The 23,007-nt window shown below is 38.8% G+C and overlaps 1 protein-coding gene across 6 annotated transcripts in view; it reads left to right on the forward strand.

The window, feature by feature from the left end:
• Positions 1 to 23,007, forward strand: part of ADD3 (adducin 3) — a 113,462-nt gene that overhangs the window by 38,747 nt on the left and 51,708 nt on the right. For 5 of the 6 annotated variants that reach the window (XM_075155009.1, XM_075155004.1, XM_075155008.1 and 2 more), the window contains one exon: positions 8,336 to 8,380. The gene's annotated coding sequence lies outside the window, so the exon portion shown is untranslated. Of the gene's footprint in view, positions 1 to 7,937; positions 8,048 to 8,335; positions 8,381 to 23,007 lie in introns of those variants that run through there. The other variant, XM_075155010.1, reaches the window with a different exon arrangement.

Raw genomic sequence — 23,007 nt, forward strand, 5'->3', positions numbered from 1 at the left:
TAATCTTAACTTCCAAATACAGCTTGTTTCAATAAATAAGGATTTTGGTACTTTGTAGCTGAAGAAAAATATTTAAAGATCTGTATGTGCACTGATCATTATTAGTTTTGCAGCAGTAATGGCATCATGAATCCAGCTATGGCTTTATCCATAAGTTAATACTGGAAGAAAATGCATCATACATTTGAAGTTTATGTTGTGAAATGTCTTCTGATCATCTGTTGTCAGGCAGAGATTCCTTGTGGGAGGTTGTGCCGTGCCTTGATGTGACTGGGCCCGTTGCCCCAATCGCTATTGGGAGTGTGGGGAAAATCCTCTCCAGCCCCTCGAAACTTCAGCTGCAGGACTTCCTTTTTATTTCCATTCTCTCTTGTCCTTTTTGGGCACAGTATGAAGCAAGTTTGGACAGTCTCGGAAAGAGATGCAGAATGCCAGTAGCCTTGCTGGAAATGCTCAGAAGTAATGTTGCTGAAGTAGAATGGGAGTAATGCTTCAGCTTCATAGCTGAAAGAGAAAATTTTGCTAGAGCAGGTGTAGAGGTGCTGTAGATTTGATGGCTTAGAAATAAAAACAACATAGTATTAAAGGAAAAGATGAGATTAGAAAGGAATCAGAGGCTGCTCAGGTGGTCAAAGCATCAAGTTAGCAAGCATCACTTCTGAATGGGTGTTTTCACTTTTTAGGAATGAAGTGGCAAAGACAGTTTGCAAAAAAACATGCTGTGAAATAAGATGTAGCGTGAGAATGTGCTAAATCTTATTGTTACTTTATATGAAAAAGTATGGAAAGATTCCCTATGAAACTTGCCGTGCTTTTTATCCTTAGGCAGACCACTATCACTCTACCAGTACTATAACTGCAAATGTTTAAGTATATTTTTTACATGCAAGTCTCATGAGAATGATGTATCAAATGTACACAGCTGATTGAGTTGGGAAGTTGGTCTTATTTGCTTGTGTGAGTGATGGAGCCCAAGGGAGCAGAAATCTTGCTCCCTGGAGTGCCCATTCCATTCTTGAAGCTTTGATGCTGTGGTGGGTGTCTTGGGCAGAGTAGGAGATAGATGATCTGCATACAGCACCAAGAAGTAGCTTCTGGTTATGAATTTGAGGTGATTAAAAACATAAAAGTGTTGTGTATGTCAGATTGAGAATAAAAAGGGCTAGATAAGTTCAGGGCCATTTCCTAGTATATTTATGATTTGTAGAAGGTTACCCAAATCAGTGCTTATGGGCAATTCTCACACATGGCAATGGGAAAGGAAGAGCAGGCCAAAGATGAAGTGTTGTAAGTAGAGGGGGGTGGTGCTGAAAACTGAATGCAGAAGTAGCAGTGAAGCACGAAAGGAAAGAGCTGCAACGGGTGGAGGGTGGGATTTCTTACAGCCATTAGCAGTCTCAGCATTTTTGAACAAGTATGTGTTGCTGAGGGTGGGATCCTGCAAACCACTAGGTAGGAGTGGTTGGAGTGGATGGTTTCTGGTGAGAAGCTGAGAGCAACTTTTAAAATGTGGAGTGAGCATGACATATTAGTAGGGGAAATCTGATGACAGTAATGAGATTGTAGCAAAAGCTAATGAGTTGGAGTTCACACTGAAAGACTGGTAGAAAATGAGAAAGAGATTTCTTCTCGGGGACAAGAAGAAAGCAGGAAACAGAAGGCAGAAGGTGAGAAAGGAGTCATGCCAGGCTTTCACATTTCCTTTTCTTTTTAAAAAGGAATGCAAGATACATACTTCTTATTCTTCCAGTAGAGATTTAAAACCTGAAGAGTCTGAATACCAGAATATATGTGGAGTGCAGCAAAAAAAGTAGAGGGGGGGAAAAAAGATTAGGATGCAAGTTCAGGGGCATTAAATAGCAGCTGGGAAATGCTAGGTGATTTTTTTTTTTTTTTTTTTTGTTCACAATTACCCAAACCTTGGGCAGAGCTTAAATTATTTTGCTTAAATGTAGTGTGTGTAGCTTTAACATAGGCTTTTTCATTTTTCATAATGAAGGCTAAAGGAGCTCTGTCCACAGTGCCCTTGACAGGCTTTTTGAAGCCACGGTTAGCACTTGTATCTTGTCTGGCTTGAAGTACCATCACTGAAAAAGATGCAATATATTAACAAATACGTATGAATGCAGCTTGACTAATGCCGGTCTCGGTAGGGACTTCACCTCATTTTAAGGGGGCAAGGGGAGCAGAAGTATGTAATGCTGAAATTATTTTCCTGAGGCCGGTTAGGATGCCTGTTGCAGAACTGTACCCGGCATCTGGATCCTTAAGGCCATTCAAATGATTTCTGAAACTGCCATTTCCCACTGCTTGGACTGTATATATGTGAAAATTTAATAATGCAGTACTTAAAATACCCTACCTGAAAATATTTTTACAGTCTTGCTGAGAAATAGTTAGTAATTAAGATTAGATACCAGACAGCAGCTATATTCTTTACAACACTGAATTGTTGAGCATTGAGCCTTTAGTAGTGGGATTTATCAGATGACAAAGGTACGTGTGAGTTAGCATCTTCATTTTCATATGTATTTAGTTCAGCCAGAAGTCATAATTAGAGCTTTTTAGAGATTGTTCAATAGCTTTGATTTGTACCATTTTGCTAAAATCAATCTCTGCTTCCTTATCAACACCAAAGCTTCCGCTGATTGTAGTGCCAATTCAACTTGAGTTTGCATATTACATAGACTCTGCCCAGTGGTTTCTTGCCATTCTGAACATGCATCTTGGTGCAGCGACAGTAGGAAAAAATAAAAATGAACTGTGCATTTTAATGAAAACCAGCAAATCATTTCTTGCGTAGCTTGATATTACTATGTTCTAATTGTGGAAATATGTGGTGTGCTCTAACTACTGCCTTGCTCTAACTACTGCCTTGCCTTACAGTCTGCAGAGTTTGGGTAGTTCTCTATAGCATCACCAATAAGGTTAAATTGAAAAGCTTTTGGTGCATGTTTTTATCTAGGACGCTGACAGTAAAAAAAAAAAAATAAAACAGTTTTTGAGTAGTCTTCTAAATCTCAGACTCTGGCATATCAGCTGATGTAGTTTTTTGGTTATCTAGTTAAGATAATAACTGGAAAAATAATTTTTGCTGTACTATTTGTAATTAAACGAAGCTGCTTCTTTGTATAATTTCTGTTTAGATCTTCAGCATCATCTAAAAAAGAGGGGAGGGTTCGTACATTTGTAACTTTAGAAAAGTTGAATTCTCCAAGACCAAGAGCATGCTGTGAAAGGTCAGAGCTTTGAGAGTTCAGTGCGCATCTCTTTTCTTTCGAAGATCAAGAGATACAATAGTTCAAATAAAGCTTAGCTTGAAATATTTAGATTCCTGTTCAGTAACTCCTGGTAAATGGTTTTGTATGTGAAAATATTATGGGAGACTTGCAATGGCTATTTTATCATTTATCATCTTGGAAGACTAAAGTACAGTATGTATACGTTTCATTTATGATGGTGACCTCTTCCTCTGCAGTGCCATTGGGACGAGTTTGTTGTCAAAGTCTTGTGGCCCTGTTTGTCCGCATGTGGGACACCAGACCCATATCCCATTCCCCTTTTTGAAGAGCATGGAGGATTTTTCCATGTTCCCTCCTTAAAGGGGAATTCCAAAATTCAAAATCTTGTCGTTTTAAGAGTGGTTTCCTTGACTACCAGGGTAATAATCCCTCAGCCGTAGATTGTAAACACCCTCCCACACAAGCAAAGTCTTTTAATGTCTCTATCTGAACTTAAGACATTTGTCTGTCTTCTCTACCATCCAAAATTCTTGACTTGTTTGGCACACTAACTCCGTAAAGCTTTGTCTTTCATGAGTTTTGTTTGTTTTGGTTTTTCTTTCTGAAAACAGTCTGGTCTCTTTGTAGCACATTTCAGTTTTGTTCTGTTTTTATGACTTGTTCCCCGTGCTTTCCTTCAACTGCAATGGAGAGAATTAAGTACAGTTGTAGCCCTGATTAAAATCTTGGCTTAATTGAGTTGCAAATTTGCAATGACAGATATTTGTCAGGGTGCCGATGATTAGTACCTTTTAGCGTTCCTGGTGCCTTCCTGAATTCTGATGATACTCTCTGTTTTTACCCTTGCTTATGTTCATTTCTTCGCTTTTTCTCTCTTTGCAGCATGAAGCTCAGCACAGGGTGTAAATTGCTTTCTCCATGATAATGTCTTGTTAATTAGCTGTCAAGAAAATTAGGTCCCTTTGTAAGGCCTGTCTTGCGTTTCCCGTGGGGTATCTCTGATACTTGGTCTCCTCATACATGGTCTGAAGGCTGGTAGACCATGAGTACTAAGAGTGCCATTGCCTGGAGCGGTACACCAACATTTTCAGCTTCCTTTGGGGAAATTCATAGTATCAGTTGGCATTGCTCAAATAATAATCCGAAACAGAGGAGTTGGAGGAAATCTATTCATTAGACTAGCATGGGTGAATTGTATAAGATGCAAGGGGTATACTACCAGTAGTACTGCTTTTCCTGCCACTTGGCAAGTTGAGTAACAACCCATGTTTTTGTGCCAATGCTCCTCGCTAGTGTCACCTGTCTTACTGTCAGGGAATGCTGCAGGACTGAGTCTTGTTTCTGATATACTGAGTTATGGTTAGGGCGAGGGGTCTGTTTCTGGTTGATAGGCATGCTAACAGTGTTTTGGGAAAATCCAACAAATAAGTAGAAATCGTAGTAGAAAAATAAATTTTGATTAGACAAAGATGCTCGATAATTAAACATAAGTTCTCTCTCTAACCCTTAAGAAATATATTCTTGTAAAGCCTCTCAGGTGCTGAGTTTTAGTAAAGATGTCTTGTGGCCCTGGTATGACACTTCTGTATCCTATTATATCATCTATTTTGTATGCTGAGCGCTGAGAGTGGAAAAGATGGAAACACGGTTAGATTGTCAGTTGTTTCCAATGAAGAAATCTCTGTTTGGTGGAACTGTTTGCATTCCTGTGGTCAGTGGTATAAGGAAATACCATGTTACGAAAAATTCCCAATTGTTTCCTTAAGGGCTCTTAGAGTTGCACAATCTTTTGATGGTTTTGTTTGTTAAAAAAAAAAATTAGTTACCAGCTCTTCAGTTTGGAACTCAAAATTCTTTTAAATATTTACTCGGGCTTTGCTTTTTATACCCAAGGTTTGGATTCAAACCAGAAGTGTATTTTCCTAATATATGCTGATCAGCCAGTATAATATGAGTAGCTGAAGACGGCTATATTTTCATTCCAGGAGGTGTTTCTTTGGGATATCCCATCAGTTCCTTGACTATCCCTCATTGTGATTACTCATGGTTTCTGGATGCAGCTCTAAAATGTTGCTTCTCTGAGTGGGGGAGAGCTAGCTCTCAAATAACCAAGTGGCTTTTGCACTTTAATTCTCAAGAAGATAAATGGTATCTCTGACACACAAATCCCTTTGTCCTACAGGCTAAAGCCCTCATCTAACATTTAATTTGTACTTGTATTTTCAATATCCTGTTAGGATTTGTATAATATGTCTGATTTCTGACATATGCATTAATTCAGATGTATTCCAACTTTTTTTGAAGCTGCTCATATTCAGTATGTCTTACTGCTGTCGTACCTTGAGTTAAAATCCATCTCTCTTCCTAATTTATTCATCCAAGAATGTCTTTTAGTGACTATTTTCTATGATCTGAGAGCTGCTTTGAGTTGGTTCTTTACTGTGTGACTGTCATTCCTTTTCAGATTTTCTTTTTCCCATGTTTGATACGATCTGCATCCCATTGTTACCAGATGTATAATTTTATTTTGGCCATAGATGCATTTAATTAATGAACAAGAGCTGAGAATATGTCCTAAACAATGCTAAGCGCAGTGAAGACAACTTCTGGCCAGTGCCTACATCAAACAGTTTCTTGCCCATACTCAAGGGGTGGGCAGAGTGGGATGAAAAGACCCAGATGGATTAAGCAGGGTGAATTAGGTCATGGCACCAAATGTCATAGTAGTTTCACAATTGTCAAGGGTTTTTTGGTTTGTTTGTTTTTTTGTTGTGTTTTTTTTTTAATAATGAGAATTTTAAATTGGGGAGGGAGGAAGAGCTTGTGAAAGTGCATTGAGCGGTACTAGGGACAAGGGATGTGAAGAAGAAGGAAGGGTTTGTAGCAAAGAGGTTGTGACAAAGGGCAGAAAAAAATCTGCTCAAAAGCATATGATGTTTGGAGTGTCATGGTTCCTAGCTTCAGCTGTTTTCCTCCGCTGCCTTCTTTTGCTGAGAGCTGTAAGATCTACAACTTCTCCAGTGCTCAGAGGTGGGGACACAGCCGAGCAAGCTGGCCATTGCTTACCTGGGGCTATGCTGGCCCCCATGGGAGTGAGGGGTGCTGTGCAACTCCGGAAGGGGGTAAAGTAGTATCAAACAACATCATAAATGGGCACCTCTGTGTTCTGCCAACCAGCGCTACTGGACCTGGACCTGACAAAATTGGGGACAATATTAAATTTTCATGTCTGAGAGTGATCCACCAATGCCCTCTAGAAACAGTAGCTGCTAGCCTGCAAGACGGGATCTCTTCTTGTGGGTGACGGCTACGCTTAAAATAACGTATCAGGAACTTGCATAGAAATAGCATTCCCTTATCTCTAGCAGTGTGAAGTAGATGAAAAATAAACCGTACTCATGCCAAGAATAAACAGTCACGTTAAAGTGTTTGAATTCCTGATGCTGTGGAGGGCTCCTGCTCTAACACGACATTTTGATGCCAATACACTTCCTCCTCTTTCCCCGGTCACTGCCATCACTTTGTGTGCTCTGCCAGGGAGCAGTTGGCAGGACAGCAAAATAAGCAAATATGCCTAAGCCCCACGCAGAGCACCTGGCTAGAGCCAAGTCCGTTCCCTAAATCTGCATTCCTGTCAGGTCTAAAAGTAGATGAAATTGTTTTGTGGCTGTTTACCTGTATTAATACTGAGTATAAGTACATTATTCATTCCTAAATACAAACTTGCTGAAAATAATGCCATATTTGTGGCAACATTTATTTTTCAAGTGAGCAAGGAACTGACTTTCTGTAACAAAGTAATTCAGGGAAAATAGACAATTTGAGCACACATGCAAAACCATCTTATTTTAACCATGGTTCTCTTGGAATTTTTGGTTTTTTTGGCTTCAGAGTATCCTGTGACAATCATGTCTTACATTAATTTTGTATAATTCTACTTGCCTTCTTTTTGTGCATATTGTTTTTTCGGAAGTCAATTTTTTACAGCTGAAATTCATACAGAATATTGAATAATCCAGCCTTTAGTGGTGATGGGGAGTGGGATAGCCAGCCTGCCCAAATGTTGAAACTGGTAAAGTATTTGTAGTACAATATACTGAGAAGACCTAAACAGTAATGCTTGAGGGTACTGTATTCAAGTCATGGAAGAATAACAAGGAGGAGCTGGTGATGGCTGAAAGAGGCTGTTAAAACCTGATGAATAAAAATGGGTTAACAGGTTGGTGAGAAGTACTGCCTGTGCCTGATGGTAGGCTGAGCTCAGTGTTTTCGCAATGCGTGAGATGTCTAATCTGCAATGTATAGATCTTAAAAAAGAAAATGTAGCATATGTTTTGTATGCATGTATGAAATCAAGCAGTCTGGCCCCTGTCCCCCAGGAAATAATTGGTTTTTCCTTGGTGGAGTGGTTGAGGGAAAAGGGAAGATGATGGAAATACGTTTGTCAGGTTCGATTGAAGATAACTTGTGCTCAAAGACTGAGAAGACAAAAGATGATAGAAGCAAACGATTGCTATTTAATTTACTCATTTTACTTTCATGTTAAAAGATGAAGGCAAGACAAAAACCCATAGCTGCTCAGTGGTGGGAAGGGGTCAGAGCAAGGCAGTTGTTTCCTTATGGACTTTGCACACCAGCAGTTGTCAGCCTTCAAAAAGCGGTATTGTGTTCCTTTCCCCGGCTCCCCACCCGACCAGAGCCTGCCCGCTCAGCAGCGTAGCGGCTGCTCTAGAGTTCAACTTCTGCCGGGCTGGAAAAGGAATTGTGGATTGTGGCTGTTATGCTCTATTTTAAAAATGCAGCAGGTAGGCTGGATTCTACTTTCTGATTTGTAACCCGGTGTGCATGAGGCAAAATGGCAGGATTCCCAGCTAGGTGCTCTTAAATGAGACTTCCCTTTGAGATTTTTTTTTTAATATGAAAAATGTATTATATGATAACAAAGTAAAATGTAATTCAATGAAATATTCTGAAAAAGAGTTCAAGAAACTAGATGTTGTGTTAATGCTTTCTTAAGTTTTAAGTATACAGTATATTCCAGTAATATTGAAGAGCCTACCAGGAGTCAGTAATCTCTTTCTTCTGTTTTACAGGTCAACTACGTTACTAGAGCAAGGAGAGCTGTGGAAAAAATCAAGGTACCTAAAACATTTTAATGTCTGAATTCTTGGCTGTGTTTTTGCTTGTCATTTAGTGTAACGATTTTAAGGAGGAGGAGGGGAACTGAATCAGCAAACTGCCACTTTTTAAAGTGGTTTTATTAAAAAGCACAGACAAAAAAAATGCCCACAATAACTTTAATCTCATTAATGTTGTGCAAAATATGTTTGTATCTTAGCTTTGGTGTGTGTGCAAGAGTCTGAACAATACTGCATAATATTTGCTTAAATACATACTGGAACTTCGTATGTATAAGGCTGCAAGTTCCAGCCACAGTGAGGTGGATGTTACCTATTTGTATGACTGAGTACGCTGACCAGCTGATGATAAGTATCATCAAAGATGAGGAAGTGTGTTGCTTACAGCTTTGACATTCATCACGGTAATTAGCACACTTCAGCATGTTATTTAACCATTACGTGTACAGTTCCTAAAGATGCAAAAGGAGGAGTATGAAGACAGCAAAACCAGAGCAGTAGCCTATCTTTTACAAGTGAGGAACTGGGTTTTTCCATACCTTTTTCAGACACTTCTGACTGTTATGTCTTACAAGTGTTCCTGTGGTACAGCTAGCATATATTGTGTTGTGGTCTTCACTTTTATAATAATAGGCAGCAAACATCCTTGCAGTGCAATCTTTCAGGGATTTTAGTGCCTAATCTCTTATCAGAAGTATTTTTTTTTTTCTACCAGTGTTTTCTACAGCTCCCCAGTTCTTGATTAAAATAAGACAGAGCGCTACAACTTATGTTTTCATGCCTGTTATGTAACTAAAAAGACTATATTAAAATAATCCTGTTGCTAACACCTGGCTAGGATTCTTTCTGGGGAATTTTTCTGAGTTGGAGAAAGTTTTTCTCCTTTATTTGCTGTGAAATATTACCTGTGAAATGCTACACATACCTTGCAATTGCAACGCGATGACGCAGAAGCAAGGAGGGAGTCAAAACGTTATCGCTTTATCAATGTAAAGACAATAATAAAAGCTTACTGCATACTTCTGTGCACTTCAAATTGAATAGTGCTGAGCTGCCTTCTTCCACTAAGAGTGCATGAAATTGTTACTTGTGAGTGATGATGTAGTGAACTCTGGAGCCTTTTGCCCTGTTGAGAAGTTAATGCTAAGTTTGCGTATTTTTAGCTGTGCCGGTTGCTCATGCAACACATGCAAAAGCAGTTTGCTGTAGATAAGAGTACAGTTTATATAGAAATAATCTCTCAAATTTCTCCTTTTAATACAGCTTTTAGAGACTAGTTATGTCAAGCATTTGTTTTATCTTTGTGATTGAGGAAAAAAAAATGGATGTTTTCATTTTGATTGATGTCTTCAAAAGTGTGAAAATTTAAAAGAAAGGACAGAGCAACTTACAGTGTTGGTAAAAATGAAATGTGTCTAGTTCTTGACCTGCTGGTGGATAATTACGCTTACATTACAGGCGATGCAGAACTTCTCAGGTTAGTTATTTGCACAGAATTGAAAATACAGGAGAGAAATCCTGTCCCAGAGCGACACAGCGATGTTGGCAGTGACACATTCATCAATAATGCCTTTCATTTCAAGAAACAGAGTAATTTCTTAGTCTTTTGACTTTGCTTTAAGATTGTTCAGGTGATCACTTCCACCTTTAAATTGAGGCCTTCAGTGATGCCTGAGGTGTTTAAAATGCAAGTTGTTTTCCTGGAAACTTGGGAGACTGCTGTACATGGAGCCCCAGCGTGGCTACGTTCCCTTCGGTGCTGGACTGGCCTCTCCTGCAGGCTCCTGGTAAGATGAGAAGCTGGCAAAAAGCATAAAAAGGAATTCATGTGTAGCTGGAAAAAAGATACAAGGGGGTCTCAGACTTTTTATCTGGCGTCTCCAATGCTGAAGGAGAGGTTTCTATCTCTTTGCCCAATTTAGACAAGAGATTTTACTCCAGACGTCTTTTCGCCCCTCACTGTGCAAAATCTGTCAGATCCTTTTCCTGACACTTTCTCCCCCATCAGTCCCTCAGAAAGACTTCAAAAGAGACTTTTTCCCTATTGCAAAAGGAACCAGACGTGGCCTTTCTTACTCACCTTGCATTTGAAGCATTGATAAGTAACATGTGGCTGGCTCCAAACGGCAGACTTTCCCAGCCATTTGAGAAAACACTGTTAATCGTTAAGTTTTAAAAAACTATAGGATTGTTCTTCCTTCTTTGTAGTTGTTCTTTTGTGTAATATATCCCAAGAGTTTTGATTCCTTTCTGTCTGAAGCAGTCAAAATTCACTACTGTCTTTCTGATTAATGCATATTGAAAAGAAATGTCAAATTTTTAAAACTTTTCCATATGGGAAGGGTTTCTTTATTCATAATCTGTGTCGCGCTGTTTAAGCTGTAACTTTTTTCTTTAATGCCTTTGGATCATCACTGTTTGGAACATTTATTTCAGGAGTGCGCTAGCAGAAAGAAAAATATTATTTTTAAAACTTGAGACTGCGTAAAGAGGAGCCTGGAATTGAAATCCACTGTCTTGCGTAATTGTTTAAGCCTGCTATGCAGTTTGGCAAAGGTACGAACTGAGAAGTCTTTTCCATAAAATGTAGCTGGGGCTTAAATCTTCAAAGACAGGGTATGCCTGAGGACAGCCTCTGGTCCTTTTAATAAGAGTAGAGCTCACTTGAAAGGCAAGGCTGCAGATGAAGGAGAATGTAACCTGGGGGTGTATGAGCTTATTCAATAACTCCAATCTGGTGCATCGCATTATAACGATGGGAGAACACGGTAAAACGACGGCCTTTTTATTTCCTGCTCAGTCTAAGGAACAGTCTAAAAGCAAATGGTACAAAAATACAGTAAGATGGAAGATTAATCTAAATCTGTGTTCAAACTTATCACCTTATCACTAATCACTTTGCTTTTTCTTAAAAAATAATAATAAAAACCCTAAGTTCTCCCTGAAATACAGAGAGGCTGGCAGCATTACCCCGAACCATTTAACCTGGTTAAATAAAATTCAGTGTTGGCTCTTAGCTGTTGGGCAAACTGCGCTCCCGTCAGCTTCTGTTGTCCCATGTGGTTCGTATGAGCAGGGCTCAGACCTTGAATTGTTAAAACCACCTCCAATGCATCTTTCAACACGTCTGTCTATTTTACCACCACCAAGTGTATATCTCCATTTTCCTACCAGCCCTCACCCTTCCAGTCCATCAAGGAGGAACTGGGATGAACATTGGCTAGAAATCCGTTTAGGCACACCCCTTCCTAGGCTTGAGCAGGGGAAACTGTTTAGTAAGTGTTTACTCCTGGATATATGGTATTTCATGCAAACGTGGAAAGCTTATATTCTCTGTTTTCTGTCAGTTACCAGCTCTGACAGAACCATACTTTAGCATCCTAGAGGCCTGGGATCCTCCTGTTAAATGTGCCTTTATTGTCCCCTCTGAACCCCGTGGTCAGGGCAAACTTTCTTATTTTGGTCAGTTTTTTAACTGGGGCTGTTTAAGTCACCCAGGTGGGGCTCTTCAAATATCAGTGACTCTAGATAATCCTGTCTGCATGAATGATGAAGCAGAACATGTGATACAAGTGTATTTCTGTCTTAAATGCCTGTTTCCGGTAAATATTCGTGAAAAGAAGTTCATCTTGCAGTCTGTTAACAAAAACAAAATTAAACACACTGTCGGGCTCATGCACATTTCATAAAACCATGTAATCTCATGCCTTGTTCTCTACAGCAAATCAGTTTGAAGCTTTTTTTGTTCCTAGCGTGAGAAGTGTCAGTGCAGAAAAGTCTGAGTCTTTGACTTAATCTTCTCACTAAATATTTGTAGCTGCAGACGGTAATAATTGTTCATACTATGTCTGCACTCTGTGTTTTTCTCCTTCAGATTGGAAAAAGATAACTACAGTCATTGTGAAGACAACTGTATTTTTCTGGACTCCTTCATTTGTTGGACTTTTTCTTTCGTGTTGAGGTGAAGAAACTTTCTGGAACTCAGTTCTGTTTGCTTGGCTGGTCTCAACCCTGTCCTGTACTGGACGTGATAACGGTGTTGTATCTCCTCCACTGCTCCAGCTTTCCCTGCTGATGATAGTGCTCATGCTGAACTGAGCTTTTCACTGCGACCAGTTGCATCAAAGCACTGGAGCTCTGCCCAGATACTCATAAACAAATGAAATACAATGTGGGATATATATTGTGCAAGCTAAAGTAATCAAAGAGAATATAAAAAAAAGAGAAAAGGAGATCCTGTGCAATGTTTCTACAGTTGTTGCCTTTCTCCTGAAAAAGCACTTGCTTTGTGTGTAGCTCCTGTTGTTTTATTACACATGTGAAAGGGTTGTGTCGTTGTTGATTGTGTTTTGTTTTTAATTATTATTTTAAAAACACCATAATTTTCAACATAAATTGCCATTACAAAATAGAACCTGGTTCTCTGTATTCTCAGCACCAAGCTGATGATTGTCATGTCTCAAAAGGGCCCAAACCGAAGTTGCTCTGGCATGATCAGACTAAGCTTGGGCACGGGCACTGCTTCTCTCACTGTAATGGAAAGCTGGAGGAGGAGAGCTTAGTAGTGGAGGATGAGGAAGCTTTTAAACTAAAACAGGAAAACATCACCCTAGGATACTTTCAGAATTGCTACTACTTACATGATCCATAGTAGTAAGGAAGGCTTATCCAAATTCCTGCAGCCTTTTAAAACATGAATAGGGCACTTGAAGCGAAGATTCTGCTTCCTCAGGTATGCTGCTGATCCATGGGTTTGTGCAGAATTTCTGTAGATATTCTGTTGTGGATTTAGGAAAAAGACGCTGGCTGGGAAAGCTTGAATGTATCTTTTGAAGGCATTATTTTCATTAGACTAAAATCCTGAATTGTTGGTGCTGCCCCCCCCCCCCAAGTGCCTGGAATGTGTTGAAGTGTGTTGGATTGCTCTTCGCCGTTTTCCCTTTCCGATGCCCCTATCGTGGAAGCAGTTTGCTGGCAGCAGATAAGTTTCTATATCTCATTCCCTGTCAAATTCCTCGGTCCATGTGATAAAGCAGTTTCATGTGAGGCAGGAGGAGGAAGACGACAGCATTCATGTAAAGTCTCTGATTGCAGCAGGGGTCGGAGGAGCTTGGCGGGCATCTCCAGAAGGAATTGTAGGGAGCGGCTCCTGCCGAGCATGGGAGAGAAGCGCTGGAGCTCTGGAGTTCACCAAACAAAAAACTTGTCCTTTTTCAGTTGACACGAGCAGGCTGTTACAAGTTAGTAGTACAGATTGTGTTATCAAATCCTATTAATTATGAATTAATGAAGAACAGCTCTGGAAAAAAGAGTTGATATAATTGTTCAGTAGCTTGTTACATGGTGATCAGATTTTCAGCTCTTTCTATGTGATGCTGGAATTAAAGCTGAAAATGCTGATTCAAAATTGCAGACTGGCATATTTTAAATCAATAAGCTTATAACTACAAGAGAACAGATCTAGCTTAAAATTAAATATTGTTTCCAAAAGGCAAAATCATTCTATTTTGCTAGTATTAGAACTATTAACAAAATGTGTTTAAATGTGTCACTCTATCTCTACCACATTGTACATAATTTTATAAATTGCTCCTCAGCTTAGGAGTAAGTCTGTGCTTGATGGCTTAAAAATGCTGAATCTTTGTGAGCATAAAAAAAAGTAGCTAGATGTGTATCAGCTCATCAGTGTGACTTTACAGTGGAGATTGTTGAGTTTTTATCCAACCTAGTTCACTCCACTCATAAGCTGAGTGGAGTGAATGAAGAGTAAGCGTTTAAAAATTGAAGTTTTTCCAAAGTAGTTATAAGCCTTAAAACTCTCTTCCACTCAATACTGATCTAATAATTTCAACAACAGCCTGTGTTTTTAGGATTTTTTTTTTGCCTTCACTTATTGAACTGTATTCAGTAATGATGACCTCCTTAGCAAATGTTGATATTTAGAAAGTCAGTTTAATAAACATACAGCTTTCTGTTTCCCCTCTGCTGAAGTTGGATTTACTTCTTAACGGTTCAGTTGTAATAACATGAGGGTTTCCTCTGTCTGCTAATGACCAGTGACTCTTCATAGAAAAGAATCTGTTAAATGTGGAACTAGTTTTAAGATTTGGCTTAAAAAAGTTGTGTACCTTGGCATGTCAGGTTAAAACGATGTCAGTCGAGTTATTTGCAGCTGACGCTCTCTTAATTCTGTTCCTTCTAAAGGGCTTATGCTCTTAACTGAGCCTTTCCAACACTACAATCTCCACTGGTTATCAGCGTGGAGTGCTAGCAAACGTGATTTGTGTTGTGTCATCTTTAGGCTAGGAAGAGTCTTGGCTGAAGGGGGATGGGGATAAAAAAAAAATCTCTAATGTAGCATAAGTGCAAGTCCGAGTTCTTTATGCACTGTCTGCATTCGGGAACTGTTTTCAGTGGTGAACAGTTGCTGCTGTTGCCTGGTGTCTACACCTCAACGTAGAGAGAGAGATGTAGGGTTTCACATCAAGCAGTTCAGTTTGAAGTTTGTCTATAGAGGTAATTGGAGTAACCTATAATTAGTTCTCTTAATTTTAAGTTCAAGTTATCCATGTTTCTGGATTAACATTAGTGCAACCACACAAATCAGTGGCTGATCATCATTGAATCAAATCTGTTTATTCTCAGCTAACCATCTTTAATTGTAAGGATGGCATTAGACCATTTATACTTGACATAGGCTGTAACTTAAGATTGCGTTAATTCTTCTAGTAAGCTAAAGCAGTCAAGCCCCCAAATATTACAATTTAACAACAACAAAACAAACCCCTTTGTTTGCATTCTGTTTGCAGTCTTTAAATATGTGTTCCTTAAAAAAAAAAAAAAAAAAATTATTGAACACATGGTGTTATGAAACATATTGTGACTCACAAGAGTTCTGATCCTGATTATAACACATTGAATAAACCGCCTTGATGTTTGGAGCAGTAACCGGCTATCGTGAAGGTACAGAAGGAGGTAACTTCATGAGTGTTTTCAAAGGAGGAAGCCTGTTAGAATCATAGAATCATTAAGGTTGGAAAAGACCTCTAAGGTCAGATACTGTTGATACCAGTCTCAAGCCTGTAGAAGGCAGTGACTTCAGAAAGCATCAGTGTCGCTTTCAGTGCGTTGGCCTGTGGGGTCTGAGATAGCAAAGCTGGTTCTTAACCGGCTCCCAGTAAGTAGAAGTTTGGACTAGGGTTATGTTTGTATGATTGAACTGAAAGTTCACTGGTAACATCTGAGCCAGGGAACCGAACGCTGCAGTTCCCATGCCAGCCTTCTGCCTTTGCTCATCATAAAAGTGAGAATGCTTGTTATAAGGACGTTGAAGCTTGCGGGTAGTAAAGCGGCTCTTTAAAGACTGTGAATTAGAAGTTGGTTAAAATATATACCATCTGTCAAAGACTTTAAACTTTTTTTTTGGTTGCTACTTTTTTCTTTTTAAGAGGTAAGGAGGGTTTTATAGCAGAGGTAAGGAATCTCTTAGAAACAAGGAGACATCTTTCAAAAGTTGAAGTTTTCTCCAAAGAAAATAGAAAGGGGAAAAAAAAAAACCTCTCGCAAATTAAATTTTAAAATATAATAAGTCTGGCCAAAAGATATTCTGAGAAAAAATTTGCTAAAGATATGAGAGCCTACAATAAATCATTTAAATTGAATCATTTCAAGTACATCAGAAATGGACATCCTGCCAGACAGACTGGAGAGCTGATAGACGACTGAATTGTAAAAGAAGTGCTCAGCAAAGATAAGGTACAGAATGAAAGCTAAATCATTTGTATCCAAGTTAATTTTCCTGAGAGATTTTAATGCAGGAGATTTTAATGCTCTGTAGGTGATATTTTGAGAATTGGTCTCAAATGGAAATGTTGGTAGAAAAGATTTTTAGAACCTCAAAAAAAAAAAAAAGTAGCAAATTGCCAGGAGTAGATAACATTAGCCCAAGAGATCTTAAGGTAACCGTGTGTGACCACACTGATCTGGCAACTGTGATCTGTTACTTAAAACTGCCGCAGGATCACAGGCAGGAAAATAGGCAAACACAATTTCAATATATTAAAAGCATTCCAGAAATAGTCAGGGTACCACAGACCAGCAGGTCTGTACAGGCAAGTTGGTATGTTTCATTAGGAACAAAGACCATAGAATTGGTAAACATGTGGGCATATATCATTTATCTCATGATTTGAGAAAAGTGCACATGTACATTTCAAATAGATGGTCTTTAGCCTTATGGTGGGACATGCAGTTAACTGGGTCTCTTCTCTTTCCTCCCCTTCAGCTTGCAGAATTGAAAGTGCCAGTGATGTCAAATGCAAAAAACCAATCATTTGTTCTGTAATCATATAACTTTGTGAAAAATATACTTACTTAATAACTAGAAACAGTATACTATACCGCAATGTAACTTTCTGTTAAATTAGATGGATGTCAGTAAATAGTTAGATCATAAGAAATAGTGGACTGAAATTAAAATTAAATTGCATCAAGCGCACTAAATGACCTGTATGTAGTCAAAATCTGTGACTGCTGACGTACGTAAATTTAGATGTGTGTCAGTTTTGGTCAAGTTCTGACCACAAGATGTAGGTGAAGCTTAGTTTGTGGTGAATGTGGCATGGTCGGTAAGTACGCTCTTATGAAATTGGCCAAGTCTGAATTTTCTCCTGTCTTCATACGTGATTGGCACGTGTCTGAATGCATGTGACTTTTTTTACATTGCTGATAACACACACCTCTTGGTAAGAGGATACAAAATGAATAAGGTATAGTGTCACCCTGGTATCAGATACAAGGATTCAGGAAAAAAGATTCTTTAGACTAATAGGGGCTTCATGCAAGTTATTCTATGGGTACAGCCTCTCTAAGGTGTCTAACTTTGCATGTAGACTGAGTAAGTTTTAAGTTTCTTCAGTGTAAAAAGTTTGTATTGGAATTAAACATCAGTTTTTTCCTACTAGTTCATCATAAGTGTATGAATTCATGAAATGAAAGAGGAAATGGGCATTTTACAAACTTCACTTTTTCTGCAAAAAATACTTGATTAAAAGAAAGAGCTGTTTGATACACTTGTTTTGATGACATCTTCCTTGAAGGAGTAAACAGTTGCACAAAGCAATAAGGCTGTGTGCTGTGAGGATTTTTCTTGCTACTTATCATGCTAAGCAGGAAGAATTTGCATTTCACCAAGCGTGTATAAAGTTGCTGATGACCTGTGGATGTTTGAAAAAGATAAGTAACTGTGGAAAAAAACCCTTAATATTGATTTGTGTAAAAATTTTAATACCTTGGTGATGGTGAAATAGCTTTAAAGTGAAACAGATTTACTAGGCTAGCCAAAAGGCCTTCTCCTGCATCTGTCAGCAATTTTGTACCAAGGAATCATAAAACGAGGAAAGATTACCAAAGAGGTCAGGTTACTTCCATAGAAACATTTTCTTTAACCAAATCTGTCCTTCAGGCTTGGGGAAATACATTGTAGATAAATTTATGCTATTCTCTTCAAAGCATAAACACCAAGTTTGCACTGTTGTTATTTTGCACATGTTGTGTCATATGGAAGAAGCATATGTTTGTAGGTGGGTACTGATAAGCTTGCGTGATTTAGAAAAGTATTCAAAAATCCGTTCATCTTCACCGTAACTTACAATGTTGCATGTTTGCCGTGAATCATGCCAATTCAACCCCAGATCATCTAGCTGTCATATAAGGAGGTGAGCTTAAATTAGTTTTTACCAAGTACATTTCAATGCAAAACATTCAATACATTTCACTAGAATAAACTCTCTATTGCAGTGAGTATAGCAAGGTGCTTGCAGTGGGCTGATGGATGCGAGAGGTTTGTTGTTGCTTTAACTCAACTTTCAACATGGAGTGTTAAAGGATTTCTAGTATAAAGGAATACTTTGCTTATTTACATGTCGTGCTAACATTGAAATGTAAAGACTTTAGTACCACGATGATGTCCAGAAGTGTGAGTTGTGTAATGCATTTGCTAACTTCTTGGCTCATTTTTCTTTTGTGACAGCAATGATAAAATACAGGAGACAGTTTTTGAGATGTACACTAGCTCCAAGCATTTACTGGGAGCAGGAGGGAAAGCATTATTGTTGCTTTAAAAATCTTGTATGGAACTTGTTAAACACCATTTTCTCTTAAACTTGTTTGCTTTATAGTAGTCTCCGTGGACGTACATTTTCCTAATCAAGTAAATTTGTATTTTCATCATAAACCCAATAAAATTTAAATCTACTATGTTTCCCCCATTCCTCCTCCCCTCGCTTTTCGCCCTGCTCTATTTTTTTTTTTTTTTAAGGAATCAGACATGTATTTTCACTTAATGTTTGTTATGTTAGCAGCTCCTGCCCTTGATATTCTGAAAGCTTGTTTGTGCTTAGTTACATTTTCTCACAGCATATTTTAGCCTGCACTCACACTACTGTTGCCAGATCTTGGTGTTTGCTTGGTACGGCTAGGTACTCATGTTATACTGTGCATATCACAATGCAGAAAATTAGTGTGTAATATGGCTTGTTGACTGGAGCAATGTAGAAGACCCCTTTGCCTCTGAAGTTAGTGAGATGCATAGAAAAAACGCATGCCAAAATGTACTACCCATCGTGCTATGTTAATTTAATGAATAGGCTTTTGTTTTTAAATCCACCATTTGCCATTTTTTTGCCCTGTTGGTATTTGAAATAGCTAAGTGATCTCTTCTTACGTGTTTCCTTGGTCTTGCATGTAGCTTGCTAGTGTTTCAGAGCAGAATATGTCTTGTATAACTTGAGATGTCTGCAATATGGATGTCTACTTGTGAATTATGTGCCTCCGTTGCACTCGCTGTAAGTCTACAGTGCAGCCAATAAAGTCTAGAAAATGACTCGCTTCATCCTGGGGAGAGACTTTAATTAGACAATGAATTCAAATGTTATGTAAATATCTAAAGTTAGGCAAAAAGAATCACACTCTAGGACTTAATGAATTCATGAACACAAAAGTTGAACGTGAAGGTGTTAAGTTTCAGTATTTCGTACATAATATGAATGATAAATGAAAAATATTATTTTAGGACTTAGGAATTTTCCTTTCAGACTGGGAACTTTTAGATGTTGGGCAACTTTGTTCCTGATTCAAGTTCCAGAGAGAGAAAAACTTAAATCATCCCAAGTGACTCACAAATTATTTAAGAATAAAGTATGAAACGTGGTAATTCACACACTGAACTCCTCTTGCAAGTTCAGATGGGTGCTATTTATCCTTAACTATTATGTAATGTAAGTATTTCTAGGCACTATCAAGCACCTTCCATATTTCAGTAATTATTCCAACGTATGTGATAGGTATTGCCTATTCATTCATGTGGGCTCTTTCTCAGCATAAGTAAATTCAACTTCCTCGTGCTACAGCTGAATGTGAAAACTAAGGATTTTCTAAACCCCTTTTGCATTCTTTTAGTGTGAAATTCTGTGCTGTGTAGCAAATCTGAGAGCTATGCACCACTTAAAACCTCACTACTATTCAACCATAAGTCTATTTTGGGATGTAAGTGGTACGCAGGCTTGGAGCCCTCTCTGCATCTGAATTTTAGCCTTAGTCACTTAAATTTATCTCCAGCTTGATGCATCATGCCTGAATTTAAATGGTAAATCCTTAAGAGCAGAAGAATTGTGGTATTTATTTCTGGGACACATCTATGCATCGCTTAAAAGCATGGAAGATCCGGATAGGTTTGCTGCACAAGAAAGAATTTTGCTTTGGGGATGGAAAAGTAGAAAGAGAAGAGACTAGTCTGCGAACAGTTGTGTTTGGTTAGCCAGTTGGCATACATGCGCCTGCAAGGTTCACTTGAATGATTTCTATTTGTAGTGCTCAGCTGAGTTTTACTGATACAGTAAAATTTACTCTGTTGTCTCTTTTAACATCTATCAATATTTTCACAGCCTTCTATCAAAATAGTACTGAAAACTGAGCCTGAGAAACAATTTTGAAATCAATAGCTATTGATTTAATACCCATTCTAATAACTGCAGGTGAAGTGAAAGTCATTTCTAAACTATGTAACTTCTTGAGGGGCAGCTGCAGCACTGTCACCATTCCTTAGTTTGCTGAAATATCTTAGGTTTTGAGGTAGGTCTAATAAAGCCTTTAATCCCTCTGGGATCTTTAGATTAAAAACTTTCACATTGTTTTGCTGTTTAAATATAGTTTTGCCTTGTATTGCCCAATATTTAGGATAAATAATATATTAAGTAATGTATAAGTAAGATGTATTATTATTATTATTTGTATTGCAGCACTTCATGTGAAAAGAACTAACAGTCTTGGAGAGCTGGCTTCTGTGCCTTGGAGGTCATCGGGTTGCTCAGTGCAACTGCTGCTGTGTGCCCTTGCTTCCACCTCCCTCCCCCCATGCCTTCTTCCCCAATGTAAAAGCGGATTGATCACATACAGAAACTTTCTGTGTATGTTTCTAATACAGGAGAAAGTCAGGTTTTGCTGTGGCAGACAGTAAGCAATGTAAGAAATCATCCCCCAATGGATTTGCCCGATGTTGAGCCACTAAAAGTGAAATAACAGAAAGAATAACGACTGCTGTTCTTGCTTTCAAGCAGCAGTGGAACTATTCCTGTGACAGTATAGTGAGATTACTTGCAGTCTAAAGTGTGCTATACTTCTGATTTTAAAAAATTGTGCTGCTTCTGTTTACCCATTACTGAGTCATTGGTTCCAAGGGAGTAAAAAGAGAAGGTATTTTAAGCCATTCGTACAAATTCATACTTTCCAGTCAACCATAGGATTTGGATTTACTTTCCTTGGGAAACTGTAAATTACTGAAAGTCTACTTTTGTATTTTCCCAGTGATAACATTGTATACTTGTGTAGGTGTTTCAGAGATTATACCAATCTTCCTGAAGCGTAGGTCTAAACTTTGGAGATCCATATTTAAAAAGGTAATGTTTACATATTTCATCAGTCTTGTTTGGTAAAAGAATATTGTTCTCATATTTGTTTCATTACTGTATGAACACAGCATCACAGTCTTATTTCTGCAGAATGTCTTTCTTTCCACACACTGTAGTTTTAGCACAAGCCTGTAGTTTTAGCAAACCCAATTTATTCAGCAAAATACGCAAGATGGTACTTGGGCATGCCTTTTTGTAAAGGGAATAGCCCTTTGATAGTTACTTCTTACCTTAGGTACTGGTCTTGAAAATTGTCAGGTGCAAATATTTTCTTATTAGTGTTATTCTTCTGAATACCTGTGCAGTTTGAGAGGTTGCCCATGGTTGAGTGGTCCAGCAAATCAAAAGGTGACCTGATGTTAATAAAGCTCAAAGCAACTCTTTTTAACTGGTGATGTTGGAGCTGAAGAAAAAATGCCAGTAATATATATTAGAAGAGTCTTGCGGTGTGTGGCTTTACCCAGCAAAAAGGAATCCATATGGATAATTTGGAATTTTTAAATGGGAGCTGGCTTGGGTTAAGAGAGGAAAAAATACCTGTTGTTTTTGGGTTTTAAATATGTTAGAGGAGAAAGATGAGCTGTGCATGTAGCTTGGTGAGTTTATTCCAGAACAGGATGAAATTTCCAGGCGCTTGGCGGGGTGGGGTTTGTAGATGTTACCCATAGCGTCCTCCTTTTATATACTCTGTGCCTTTCCTGAAATCCCCAGGGTGGCATGAGGAGATTATATTCATAGGAAAGACTCCAAAGGGTTGAATTCTGCCTTAAGTTCTGGAGCTTCAGGGCTGCAAGTGTTGAGAAGATTACTTACCAGTAAGTAATAATTACCAATAAGTAGTAATTACTTACCAGTAAGTCTTACTCTAGTATAGGTGGAGCCAAGTCTCCAGCTACTTCATTGTAAAAGCGCTGATCCCAAGTAAAATTAACGACTTTTGTGAAGTGTCCCCAAATCTACCTGTTTAGCATCAGCCAACATAAAAACATCTTGGCAGAGCTGATACAGACACGCGGATTTCTGAGACCGTCCCACCTTGTCTCTGCCAGTAAGTGACAGTTGTGTCTGTCCTGCGCGCTGAGCCTGGCTTTGCCAGCAGCTCCCCATCCCCGTCCCCCCCTCCCGCTGCCCTCTCCCCCAGATAACTTTATCCTCATAACACAGATATGCAATGCGCTGGTCTGGATTTCATTTCTTCTTCTTCAGCTCTGTGCGATCCTGCGTGCATTCCTAACGCGTTACCAGCAGCCCGCGTCTCTGAAAGTGCGGTATCAGCTTTCAGTGGCAACAGCCTGGAGAGGAAACAGGCCGGTTCCTCTGTGCGCAAACAGCTGGGCAGTTGTGGATGGAATTAATTGCTGATATACACTGGCTGTGTTTTTCTTCTCTTGTCATTTCCTTTGCAGCTGTGAAAGGCAAGTTTTTTAGGCTTTGAAAACAGCACAAACCTCAGCGGTGGTGATGCAAAAGTACTGAAATATGTACGCTTATTAGGATTTGCATCAAAATAAAACCTCTCTTAAGCTGTAACAACCAGCACTGTTGACATCGGTATTCAAATTCCGGCTGCACCTTCCAAAAGTAATTTCTGACTTCAGATTTCCAGCTTGAAAAAATCTGTTAGGGGAGATTTGGCTTTCTGAAAGCAACAGTCAGTACTTT

The sequence above is a fragment of the Calonectris borealis genome, chromosome 7 (genome assembly GCF_964195595.1).
Source record: "Calonectris borealis chromosome 7, bCalBor7.hap1.2, whole genome shotgun sequence".
In the NCBI taxonomy this organism is placed as follows: domain Eukaryota; kingdom Metazoa; phylum Chordata; class Aves; order Procellariiformes; family Procellariidae; genus Calonectris; species Calonectris borealis.